Genomic DNA, 13,698 nt, shown 5'->3' with positions numbered 1-13,698 from the left:
AGACAAGGAGCGACAGCTGTCTGATTGGGAATCACACCCAGCCAAACATGGAAACATAACCTAGAACTGCAACATAGAACTAGAACATAAAATATATAACAAAAACTCACGGCCTGACCAAACCAACTAAAGACAACCGGCCTCTCAAGGCCAGGGCGTGACAGTACCCCCCCCCCAAAGGTGCCCACCCTCCCCCAACCTCACTCATCAGGGGAGGGTCCGGGTGGGCTTTCAGCCTCGGAGGTGGACCTCGGCACGATGCTTCCCCTCTCCTTCCTCCCACGATGCACCAAGCCCTGTCTGGACCCTAGTGTGGGAGGCCCCGACCCTGGAGAGGGGCTGACTTCTGGGTCTGAAGTGGAGCCGCTGACCGAAGCAGAACTGGACCCCGGTGGAGCGGACTGCTCTGGCGCCGGAGTGGAGCCGCTGACCGGAGCTGAACCCCGGTGGAGCGGACTGCTCTGGCGCCGGAGTGGAGCCGCTGACCGGAGCTGGACTAGGCACCGGTGGAGCGGACTGCTCTGGCTCCGGAGTGGAACCGTTGACCGGAGCTGAACCCCGGTGGAGCGGACTGCTCTGGCGCCGGAGTGGAGCCGCTGACCGGAGCTGGACTACGCACCGGTGGAGCGGACTGCTCTGGCCCTGGAGTGGAGCAAACTTCCGGACCCATCGCCATCTCTGGAGCAGGACTAACGCCGTGCCCAGCCTGGGCACCGACGCAGAGGAAAATACCAGCCCTGTAGTAGGACTGGTTGCCGGCCCCAGACTGGGCACAGACACCCTAAAGTGCTCCCTGCAGGGGACCGTCACTGGAGGTCAGGTGAGTTGTGTGGTTGGAGGAGGTGTAGAAATGCCACCTCTCTCCCATCACTCCAATGTACTCACCACGCGCTCCATTGCGCTGCCGAGAGCCTGGATCCTGCTCGCCTGCCGTTGGATACGTTCCTCCAAAGATCCGGACGGACCGACTGTACCTGTTGACTCCATTTTAGGTGCGTGTTTCTGTCCTGGAACGGGCTGTGCCGGACTGGAAACCGGCGCTGGAGGGCTACGACTGTACCAGTCCTTTACTCTCCGCGCCCAATCCTCCTCCAGTGAGGACTCCTCCGGGAGCCCCCACGAGTTAGGGAACAGAAACTCATAGTCGTCGTCATCCTCCGACTCCTCAGTGTAAAACTGTTCCCATGGTCGTAGGGACTCCAACTGGAACCCAACCGGGTGCAGTGGTCAGGGCTCTTCTCTCTCGATCCCTGACCACCCCTCTAGCCCCCCCCAAAAAATTATTGGGGTTGCTTCTCGGGCTTCCTCAGCGGTTGGTCCCGTTGGCGTTGTCGTGGATCCTCTCTTGCCAGGGCCTGTACCTTTGCCCAGGGTCCTTTCCCAGCTAATATCTCCTCCCATGACCACCATTTGCCCACCTGTGACAAAGCTATAGCTATCTTCTGTCATGAACGTTGAGAGACGGGTCGGACCAAGGTGCAGCGTGAAAAGCGTACATGTTTATTCACACAAATAAACACACAAACCAAAACAAGAAACAACGTAACGTGAAGTCCAAAGGGCTATACCCATACCAGCCTAACAGGAACAAGATCCCACAATACACACTAGGCAATGGGCTACCTAAGTATGATCCCCAATCAGAGACAACGAGCGACAGCTGTCTCTGATTGGGAATCACACCCGGCCAAACATAGAAACACAACCTAGAACTGCAACATAGAAATAGACTAACTAGAACATAAACATAGAATATATAACATAGAAACTCACGCCCTGACCAAACCAACTAAAGACAACCGGCCTCTCAAGGCCAGGGCGTGACAGCATCACTCAGGTTTGTCATGTTTAATTTACTGAGCATCAAACAGACAAACTAGCTATATGCACTATCCTGTCAGTCATAAATTGCCTTCTCTGTAATGGGAAGCTGGAAGGCGTTTATGATTGATCTTTAAATACTTCGAGCACCTCTTTCAGAGAGACATTTTGTTTCAGAGTTTATGAACGTTGTGGAGTATGGGAGGAAAAAAATAAGAAATTGATTTGTTGTCCGATAGAATTAAGCATCATCGGGCTTTTCAATTAGCTATATTTCAGGTGTCAGTTTGCATCAGTGGGGCTGTGGAGTGTTTGTGTGTGTTTGTATGTGTGTGTGTTCAGTGGAGAGAAAGGATGATGAATAAATTAGGGCCATGGGACTCACGCCCACACACACACACACACACACTGGCCCAGACCTCCTGATGAGACGGTGGGCAGCTCTGATTGGCCAAACACAGGGCTCACTCTGTGTACAGAGAGCATGTCTGAGAAAGAGTGATGTGTGTGTGTGAAAATATCTATTAGTAGTTGTTTGTGTGGCCTGGCCTCGCACGCTAACAACAAACATGGGTTCTTCGTGAGTGTATGTGCCTGTGCATGCAAGTTGCATGGCGTGTATCATGTATGCCTTTGTGAGATGGCAAAAAAAGGAAACTGTTTGTGTTGTGTAGACCAATTTCCCAGTGTTACATATACTTCAACTGTATATGTGTATATACAGTTGAAGTCGGAAGTTTACATACACTTAGGTTGGAGTCATTAAAATTCGTTTTTCAACCACTCCACAAATATCTTGTTAACAAACTATAGTTTTGGCAAGTCGGTTAGGACATCTACTTTGTGCATGACACAAGTAACTTTTCCAACAATTGTTTACAGACAGATTATTTCACTTATAATTCACTGTAAGTTGACTGTGCCTTTAAACAGCTTGGAAAATTCCAGAAAATGATGTCATGGCTTTAGAAGTTAATTGACATCATTTGAGTCAATTGGAGGTGTACCTGTGGATGTATTTCAAGGCCTACCTTCAAACTCAGTGCCTCTTTGCTTGACATCATGGGAAAATCAAAAGAAATCAGCCAAGACCTCAGAATAAAAATTGTAGACCTCCGCAAGTCTGGTTCATCCTTGGGAGCAATTTCCAAATGCCTGAAGGTACCACGTTCATCTGTACAAACAATAGTATGCAAGTATAAACACTATGGGACCACGCAGCAGTCATACCGCTCAGGAAGGAGACGCGTTCTCTCTCCTAGAGATGAACGTACTTTGGTGCAAAAAGTGCAAATCAATCCCAGAACAACAGCAAAGGACCTTGTGAAGATGCTGGAGGAAACAGGTACAAAAGTATCTATATCCACAGTAAAACAAGTCCTATATTGACATAACCTGAAAGGCCGCTCAGCAAGGAAGAAGCCACTGCGCCAAAACCACCATAAAAAAGCCAGACTACGGTTTGCAACTGCACATGGGGACAAAGATCATACTTTTTGGAGAAATGTCCTCTGTTCTGATTAAACAAAAATAGAACTGTTTGGCCATAATGACCATCGTTATGTTTGGAGGAAAAAGGGGGTCGCTTGCAAGCCGAAGAACACCATCCCAACGTGAAGCACGGGGGTGGCACTGGTGCACTTCACAAAATAGATGGCATCATGAGGAAGGAAAATTATGTGGATATATTGAAGCAACATCTCAAGACATCAGTCAGGAAGTTAAAGCTTGGTCGCAAATGGGTCTTCCAAATGGACAATGACCCCAAGCATGCTTCCAAAGTTGTGGCAAAATGGTTTAAGGACAACAAAGTCAAGGTATTGGATTGGCCATCACAAAGCCCTGACATCAATACTATAGAACATTTGTGGGCAGAACTGAAAAAGCGTGTGCGAGCAAGGAGGACTACAAACCTGACTCAGTTACACCAGCTCTGTCAGGAGGAATGGGCCAAAATTCACCCAACTTATTGTGGGAAGCTTGTGGAAGGCTACCCGAAACGTTTGACCCAAGTTAAACAATTTAAAGGCAATGCTACCAAATACTAATTGAGTGTATGTAAACTTCTGACCCACTGGGAATGTGATGAAAGAAATAAAAGCTGAAATAAATCATTCTCTCTATTATTCTGACATTTCACATTCTTAAAATAAAGTGGTGATCTTAACTGACCTAAAACAGGGCATTTTTACTAGGATTAAATGTCATGAATTGTGAAAAACTGAGTTTAAATGTATTTGGCTAAGGTGTATGTAAAGTTCCGACTTCAACTGTATATATGTGTGGGCATGTGCCGGTGTGTGTGGGAATGTGTGGTAGGTAGAGATTGATGATTAACAGAAAGCTCTCCCTCTCTCTCTCTCTCCTGGTGCAGAGGAGTGACCATTGCTATGTGTCCTTCCTCAGGTAGGGAGAGGGAGAGTGAGAGGGAAGAGAGTGCCAGGCCTATAGAGTAGAGCAGCAGAGGAAGATGGAGAGGGCTCCTGCTCTGTCTTTGGGATGGTGAGATGACTTTGGGGCCCAGTGATTAAAGGAGACAGAAGGAAGCATATATGTACATATCATTTACCAAGGGTGTTAGATTATCGATCCCCAGATAATTTCTACCTTACTAATCTTACAATACATAGGCAGAGTTAATTACACTGCACTTATGTGAAGAAAGGTGACGCTGTCCTCTGATGTTGCTGATGACATCATCATGCATGCAAGCTGATTTATAAATTCTGAATGGGCTTTTACGCCAGATTAAAAACCTGATGCCCTGACTGTTTAATCAATTGCCAATTTCAAAGAGTCACATTTATGAGATTGCTAATAAAAAGGAAGGGCTTAATAAAAATAAATAAAAGGGTACAGAAGGCTTTGACGAATATATATATATCATTATTGATAGGCCCTGCCAAAGCATACATTACATCACTCGTTATCCAATGGGATGGGCATTATTCCACTGGACTGAATCAATGCAATGAAAGTCCTTTGTATGCCCTACTTCTATTTGATATTGATCAGTTCCCAGAAATACTGCATCACTTGTCTTGTTCTAATGGGAAAATGTAATGTTTTGTGTTTAATTCATACAGTATGTCGTTCTCTGCATCCATTATCCCTGCTTTATTTCCACAGATCCACTTGGTCTCTGTGTTGAGAAAGGTTTTAAGTGGAAGCTGAGCCATTGTTCTGTTCATATCTTCCCCTTGCCCCTTGTTGTTGTGTGACATGAAGCAATATCAATCTCTCAGAGCAGCCTGTGAGGATAATGACATTTCAATTTTCCCACCAGAAGAGCAGGAGTCAGATAAGGTGTATAGGGGTTAGTATGGGCCACAGACCTGAAGATTTGATGGCTGTCTGGAGTGGCTCGTAATGAGACTGAAGCAGTCAAGGGCGTGGATCCGTAATGGAGATCCGTGTGGGGACAATGGGAGGTAGTTGCACAGCACACAAGGGAAAAAGCAGGAAGCTACCTCTCAGTCTAGCCCAATGTCTCACTATCCTGGGCTTATAACCTTTAGAGCAACCATCTCCCTGTAGTTAGGATAATGATACATTGATTGCCCTCCTTGCAATATAACAGTAACAGTCACTTTGGGAATCACTTTTCTACAGAACATCCAACTCTCCATGGTCCAAAGTCTAAATTGATTATAAAACAGCAACCTGCTGATCTGTTGGGAATGGCTGGGTGTGCCTGCCTAGGTAGAAATGCTGACGCTCTGGAGGATAAGATGGTTAAATCTATTAGGAGAACTGGCCATTGAATGACAAACCAATTCGCTCAACTAAATCAACTGTTGACTCCTTTTTTAGCTGATATGCTGTTACACTGATTATATTTCATACAGGTACTAGCATGCTAACCAGATCAACACAAAATAACTTATTTACATTGTCCCGGTGTTGGCTTGAAAGAATGGAAGATTTTGGAGGATGGAGGTTGGAATAGGTTAGGTGCATTGAACGGGTCTACTCAACATGCAGAATGTCCACCTGTATGTAACAGCCCACAGTGACACAGCCAGGTAGGTGGTGTACATGCAGGTGCAGTTGCTGTTCCTCCACCTGCCTAATATATTATATAAGACTTGTCTCCTTAACAGAGAAGAAACAGGGACAAAGAGCCACACTCTTAGAAAAAAGGTGCTATCCAGCAGCACACCACCTTGCATCCTACTGCTGGCTTGCCTCTGAAGCTAAGCAGCGTTAGTTCTGGTCGGTCCCTAGATGGGAAACTAGATGCTGCCGGAAGTGGTGTTGAAGGGCCGGTAGGAGGCATTCTTTCCTCTGGTCTAAAACCAATGATTGGGGACATTGCCCTGTGTAGGGTGCCATCTTTCGGATGGGAAGTTACACGGGTGTCCTGACTCTCTGTGGTCACTAAAGATCCCATGGCACTTATTGTAAGAGTAGGGGTGTTAACCCTGTTGTCCTGGCTAATTCCCAATCTGGCCCTCATACCATCATGGCCACCTAATCATCTCCAGCTTCCAATTAGTTCATTCGTCTCCCCTGTAATTATTCCCCAGGTTGTTGCTGTAAATGAGAATGTGTTCTCAGTCAACTTACCTGGTAAAATAAGGGTTAAAAAAAGGGTTATTCGGCTGTCCCTATAGGAGAACCCTTTGAAGAACCCCTTTTGGTTCCAGGTAGAACCCTTGGTTCTATATGGATCCCAAAAGAGTTCTTCCTGGAACCAAAAAAGGTTATCCTATGGGGACAGCCGCAGAACCTTTTTAGAACCCTTTTTTCTAAGAGTGCAGTTGCCAACACCAGATCTGAGACATACAAGCTGTGTGTCTAGCTCAGTCATATACCCTGGTGCCAGACCCCCTGTGATTCTTCCCTCACTGGTTACAGAGACCAAAGAGAGACCAGTTCAAACAGAGGGATATGCCTCATATGAAGGGCTTAGCCAGAATGTAATCTTTCTCCATTCACACACGTCAGGTACAAACAGTCTGCAGTCATGTATTTCAGTATTTATTCCATGTATTTTTCATTAAGGGAATATAATATGTTTATTTTCCTCCTGGCTCCACTGGCTGTGCCTGCCCACCTCGGCTCTCTTTCATACCCCCCTTCCCCCAGGGCACGGAGAGGTCCAGACCACAGCAGGCCAGCCGTCTGCTCTTCTGACTGCACCGCACCACACCACCAACTGGACGTGAATGTGCGTGTGTGTGTGTGCGTTTTTGCAAACCTCCAACCAACAGCGCCTCAGAGTTGTCTAAGCAGAGGTAGGGAGGGGAGGAAGAGAGGGGGTGAGGGAGAGAGGGGGTGAGAGAGGAAACAATGGAGTGAAATAGGAGGGGAGATGGGAATGTCTGCGGAGAAGGTCATGCAATAAAACATGTCTGCCTGCATTTAGACACCACTCTGCACACCACATTTCAAATGCCACAGACCGGAACTATCATGAGCAGACAAGACAATGAGGAGTCACACAGAGGGACCAGCTAGCCCACGTGGTCTTGGGTGAGAGAGATAGCAAACTAGACACATCTCTAATGCCCTCCCTGTGATGTCTCATACTTACAATACATACCACCCAAACACAGTCTGAATATAATATCAGTGTCTCCTTTCGAGCTGGAAACAGTACACTGTCTATGTTTCTTATGAAACAGTGTTAACTTTGTCACTCGCTTTGCTTAAAGACCTCCTCCTCAAATATCTATTGTCTGTTGTATTGTCTGTTGAAATGGGGAGGCATATGGAGCCCTGTGTGTCCATGTGTCCTTGGCTGTCTGTACTGAAGTGTGGTGGTCTGTGAGGTATGAGGCAGAGTATTACAGAGCAGGAGGCTTGTGTCAGCTTCACTTACCTCCCATCACCAGGTCTGGTAATTACACCTGGAATTGGGGGAACCAAGGTTTTTACTCACTCATACCCCAATTTCACCACACACACACACACTCCATCACCTCTTTACACTACCTCTATTATGTTCCCGTTTCCTCTCTTTTTCCCTCTCCCTCTCTCTTCTTCCCTTTTTTTCCCCTCTCTCTTTTTCCCTCTCCCTCTCCTTTTCTATTTCCTGTGGCTCCCTCTCTGTATCCATTAGGTGTGACATTCCATTCAGCTTTTTAATCACCTCTCTCAGCTTTGTCCTTCTGGAGCCGAATCACTTCATAGACGAGGGTCATAAAGCCCATACAGTGGGGGAAAAAGTATTTAGTCAGCCACCAATTGTGCAAGTTCTCCCACTTAAAAAGATGAGAGAGGCCTGTAATTTTCATCATAGGTACACGTCAACTATGACAGACAAAATGAGCATTTTTTTTCCAGAAAATCACATTGTAGGATTTTTTATGAATTTATTTGCAAATTATGGTGGAAAATAAGTATTTGGTCAATAACAAAAGTTTCTTAATACTTTGTTATATACCCTTTGTTGGCAATTACACAGGTCAAACGTTTTCTGTAAGTCTTCACAAGGTTTTCACACACTGTTGCTGGTATTTTGGCCCATTCCTCCATGCAGATCTCCTCTAGAGCAGTGATGTTTTGGGGCTGTCGCTGGGCAACACAGACTTTCAACTCCCTCCAAAGATTTTCTATGGGGTTGAGATCTGGAGACTGGCTAGGCCACTCCAGGACCTTGAAATGCTTCTTACGAAGCCACTCCTTCGTTGCCCGGGCGGTGTGTTTGGGATCATTGTCATGCTGAAAGACCCAGCCACGTTTCATCTTCAATGCCCTTGCTGATGGAAGGAGGTTTTCACTCAAAATCTCACGATACATGGACCCATTCATTCTTTCTTTTACACGGATCAGTCGTCCTGGTCCCTTTGCAGAAAAACAGCCCCAAAGCATGATGTTTCCACCCCCATGCTTCACAGTAGGTATGGTGTTCTTTGCATGCAACTCAGCATTCTTTGTCCTCCAAACACGACGAGTTGAGTTTTTACCAAAAAGTTATATTTTGGTTTCATCTGACCATATGACATTCTCCCAATCCTCTTCTGGATCATCCAAATGCACTCTAGCAAACTTCAGACGGGCCTGGACATGTACTGGCTTAAGCAGGGGGACACGTCTGGCACTGCAGGATTTGAGTCCCTGGCGGCGTAGTGTGTTACTGATGGTAGGCTTTGTTACTTTGGTCCCAGCTCTCTGCAGGTCATTCACTAGGTCCCCCCGTGTGGTTCTGGGATTTTTGCTCACCGTTCTTGTGATCATTTTGACCCCACGGGGTGAGATCTTGCGTGGAGCCCCAGATCGAGGGAGATTATCAGTGGTCTTGTATGTCTTCCATTTCCTAATAATTGCTCCCACAGTTGATTTCTTCAAACCAAGCTGCTTACCTATTGCGGATTCAGACTTCCCAGCCTGGTGCAGGTCTACAATTTTGTTTCTGGTGTCCTTTGACAGCTCTTTGGTCTTGGCCATAGTGGAGTTTGGAGTGTGACTGTTTGAGGTTGTGGACAGGTGTCTTTTATACTGATAACAAGTTCAAACAGGTGCCATTAATACAGGTAACGAGTGGAGGACAGAGGAGCCTCTTAAAGAAGAAGTTACAGGTCTGTGAGAGCCAGAAATCTTGCTTGTTTGTAGGTGACCAAATACTTATTTTCCACCATAATTTGCAAATAAATTCATTAAAAATCCTTCAATGTGATTTTCAGGATTTTCTTTTCTCAATTTGTCTGTCATAGTTGACGTGTACCTATGATGAAAATTACAGGCCTCTCTCATCTCTTTAAGTGGGAGAACTTGCACAATTGGTGGCTGACTAAATACTTTTTTCCCCCACTGTACGTGCCCTGTCCAGGAATATCTGGCTGTCTGACGCACCCAGACAGAGGCAAGCATGCATAGACACACACACACACACACACACACACACACACACACACACACACACACATTCCTGAAAAGTGACCTTAGAGTGTCTGAAATAAGTCACTAATGCAGAATGGCCAATATGGATGGCTTTCAGTATGAAGTGTCTCTGTGGTGCAATGGGGAGAGTCAAACATATGCATTTAAGTCTCAATCACACAACCCCTCCACCACCACCATCCGCCCTCCGAGCTGTGTGCTCCGTCAAGTCTGTGTAGGTTGAAATCACTCTCCTCTCACCAAGGGGGATGTCTTTGCCTGTCCTTGGAAGAGAGCAGTGAGCAGTCAGGGATGGAGGGAGGCAGGTTGAGGGCGGGAAGCAGGGGGCGGTGTGGGCTGTGGGAGAGAGTGGGAGGGGGGCTGGGCTGTACTTCAGGGATGGGGGCATTTGTATTCCTCTCGCCTGTGACAGGGTGGGGAAAGGTGGAGGGACGCAGCGTGAGACGCAGCAGGGCTTTGGCAGGGCTTTGGAGGTTATGAAATCAAAGACACAATGTTACTGTGGTATCTCACTCCACATCTTTTGGTCTGTGTGTGTGCACGTGCTAATTGTGCGTGTGTGTGTTTGCATAGCAATGCGCATGCTGCGCCCACCTGAGGATCTGTCTTTTTCAGCCATCTATTTCCTGTATTTGAGCCAGTGGCGGTCTGTGCCGTTTAAGATGAGGGAGGGCAATATTTTTTTTTAAAGAGCATGGCCTTATTTCTATTACAGCATAATGGATGATTGTCATTCATGTTCCATTCACCCAGCTCAATGTAACATCGTTAGGTTTAGGCTACTACATGACACTATAATTTTCCCTATACCCCATCATGAGGTTGCTACAACCTAGCCTATGAATAGCAGTTTACAACGTAGGTGCACAGGTCGAGATAAAATGTGAGTAATCAAGGTGACAGACAGTGACACATTCAATACCACCTTGCACACTCTTGTCTGCATCTAGCTGATCTAAGGTGTAATCATTAGTCCAACAGTTGCAAACAAGAGTTTATATTGGACAAATTCAGGTATGTTTATCAGAGTTTCTTTCAATTGGCTTCCATTTAAAAAGAAATTCAAACATATTACAGCTAAATGAATACACCCCTGATCACATGTAAACACAGTCCACTTTCATAGCAGCCACATACAAACAGCATGCTCACTTTTCTCATTGTATAATTCGTTCTCGCATCTACGCGATCTCCTCCTCTCACATTTTCCCTTCGCTTGTGCACAACACATCAGCTGTCTGTGACCAGGCGAAAAAACCTTTCCAAGCCAAACCTTCATATCGTAAACCGCTAACTGCTACACACAGTCTACATCATTGTCAACATATTAGCTAACACCATAGTCAACTTAGCTACTAGAACTAAAGCGTTAGTAAACCCGCTACAATCATGCAGTACAGTCAGCAAGCAGGCAGGCCCTGGTGGCAATACATTAATAAAACCAAAAGCCTGCCTTGACTTGGAAGTGTTCCAGTGTTGGATAGCCATAGCCAGCTAGCTAACATAGCATACCTCTCTGTTTGAGTAGGGTAAACTAGCTAGCTGCATTCACTAGCTAAGTGAAAGTGAAAAAAATACAACAAAATATAGCTAGCTCTCTCTCTTTCTCTTGCTTCTCCTTAATTTCTGAAGAAATTAATTTGTTAAAAACTGTTAAACTATTGTCTTTCTCTCTCTTTGAGTCAGCTACTCACTACATTTTAGGCACTGCTGTGCTAGCCACCTGTAGCTTATGCTTTCAGTACTAGATTAATTATCTGATCCTTTGATTGGGTCGACAACATGTCAGTTCATAGTGCAAGAGTTCTGATAGGTTGGAGGACGTCCTCCGGAAGTCGTCATAATTACTGTGTAAGTCTATGGAAGGGCGTGATAACCATGAGCCTCCTAGGTTTTGTATTGAAGTCAATGTACCCAGAAGAGGACAGAAACTAGGTGTCCTCCGGCTACACAATGGTGCTACCCTATAGAGTGCTGTTAAGGCTACTGTAGACCTTCATTGCAAAACAGTGTGTTTTAACCAATTATTTGGTGACATGTGAATACATTTAGAATAGTTTTATCTAAAAATAATAACTTTTTTTATGTTTCATTATTTAAATTTGTATGAAATTCACTGAGGAGGATGGTCCTCCTCTCCCTCTTCTGAGGAGCCTCCACTGGTTTAAATAGAGCAAAATCCACTTGGATTGATTTCTTTAATTTTGCTCCTGTGACTCTTTCATAATCTTGCTTGTGCCTGTAGTTTTGTCCCGTTAACGTTACGACCGCGGAAAAGTTTGTAATGACCTGTCAAACAAACCCCATAATGGCTGATATGAGCTCAATGGAATACATTGGCTTTCCATTGCATTTATAAGAATGCTAAAGCTTCGACGGGGGTTTAACGCACCGTATCGACGCTCACATCACAAGAAAGAGAAGAAAGATAACTTTATTTTGATGTGTGTTAATTTTTTGTGGAATTGAAAAAAGTAATAATTTATTCTACTTGAAATGTTTACAAATTAGATGCGTTGAAATGAAAGCAACTTCCGAAAACGAACACTGAGATCATAGTGATATTATGTCTGATCTTGCAAACAATGTAAAGTATCTTTAGATAGGTGTAATCTATTGCCAAGCGTTTCGATTTTTTATCCGAGGGTATCCTGCTATTGACACACTTGTTGAATTATGCAAGAGAACGTGACAACAACAGTAATTAATGAGGCAGTCTTGACAGCGCAAGTGAGTGCTGGTAGGGTAGTGTTTGGTGGTTGAAGCCTTGTTCCACCCCATTATGTTAATGTATTTATATATGCAAATACACCTGTGTGTTTATGCAAATTAGGCACATACTGTATAATTTTCTTGATTTTAAAACATAATATATATATAAAAAAAACTGATACAATAAGAACATTTATATATGAGTGCATTCAAATATTTTTTGTTGTTGAAATTTTACAATAAATGTAATATCTGAATTCCCACCAAAATCCATTAACTCTATTAATTATTTGTCCATGCCAGTAAAATGTTTTATGTGCTATAATTCAGTCAATATCTGATGGTATATAAAAATTCAAAAAGTTTGGAGTATCTTCATCCATTCTCCAACTATTGCATTTCTTAGAATTGTGTTTAAAACATTTTAACAATTTTGATGACCGTTGTTAGTTAGCGTGTGTTGAATTCATAATGAAAAAGTAATTAAACTTGATGTATGAGACAAGTAGCAGGTGGTAGGTGCACTGACCTGGAATAAGAGCGGAAAATACATTTTCTGTAATAAGGACAAACCATTAACTACAGCTAAATAATTTGTCCCAAGCAGAATTTACATCATTCTCAGCATGTACATTAAGGCTTATAGTAGGCCTACATTAACCCATTTAGCTGACGACTGTCCAGAATGACTCACAAGTCAATATACTGTATATACTAATAGACACCCGCTCATCCTCTGCTGTTAAGTAAAGTATTTGATCAGTCTTTTAAATGGAGCTCTTCGTATACAACGACCCCATCACAGATGAACAGGACCTCACACTAGACTCAGATGTGGACAATGTAAATCATACCAAAGCTAGACTATTGATCTGGTAGCAGAGCTCTAAAAATAAACCTTAAGTGGATAGAAAATGGCTGTCTGACACCTACAGTATATCGTATTATTGTTAGGGTGACTTAAACTCTCCCTGCTTCAGCACCTCTAACTGCAGTGGACTGGGTCTGACACACACACAGAAATGGTATACTACCTTGAGAGGAGTGTAAGTGTTAATATGGGTACAGTGGATACCCCTGCATATAGCCTCGTTATTGTTATTTTATTGTGTTACTTTTTTTATATTTTTTATATATTTTTTATTTAGTAAATATTTTCTTAACTCTATTTCTTGAACTGCATTGTTGGTTAAGGGCTTGTAAGTAAGCATTTCACGGTAAGGTCTACACCTGTTGTATTTGGCGCATGTGACAAATCAAATTTGATTTGATTTGATTTGGGTCCCATCAGACAGCTTTGTAGCTAGAGTGGGAAGG

Source organism: Coregonus lavaretus (genome assembly GCF_964263955.1).
Source record: "Coregonus lavaretus genome assembly, chromosome: 4".
Classification (NCBI taxonomy): domain Eukaryota; kingdom Metazoa; phylum Chordata; class Actinopteri; order Salmoniformes; family Salmonidae; genus Coregonus; species Coregonus lavaretus.
Note: the sequence above shows the minus strand (reverse complement) of the source record.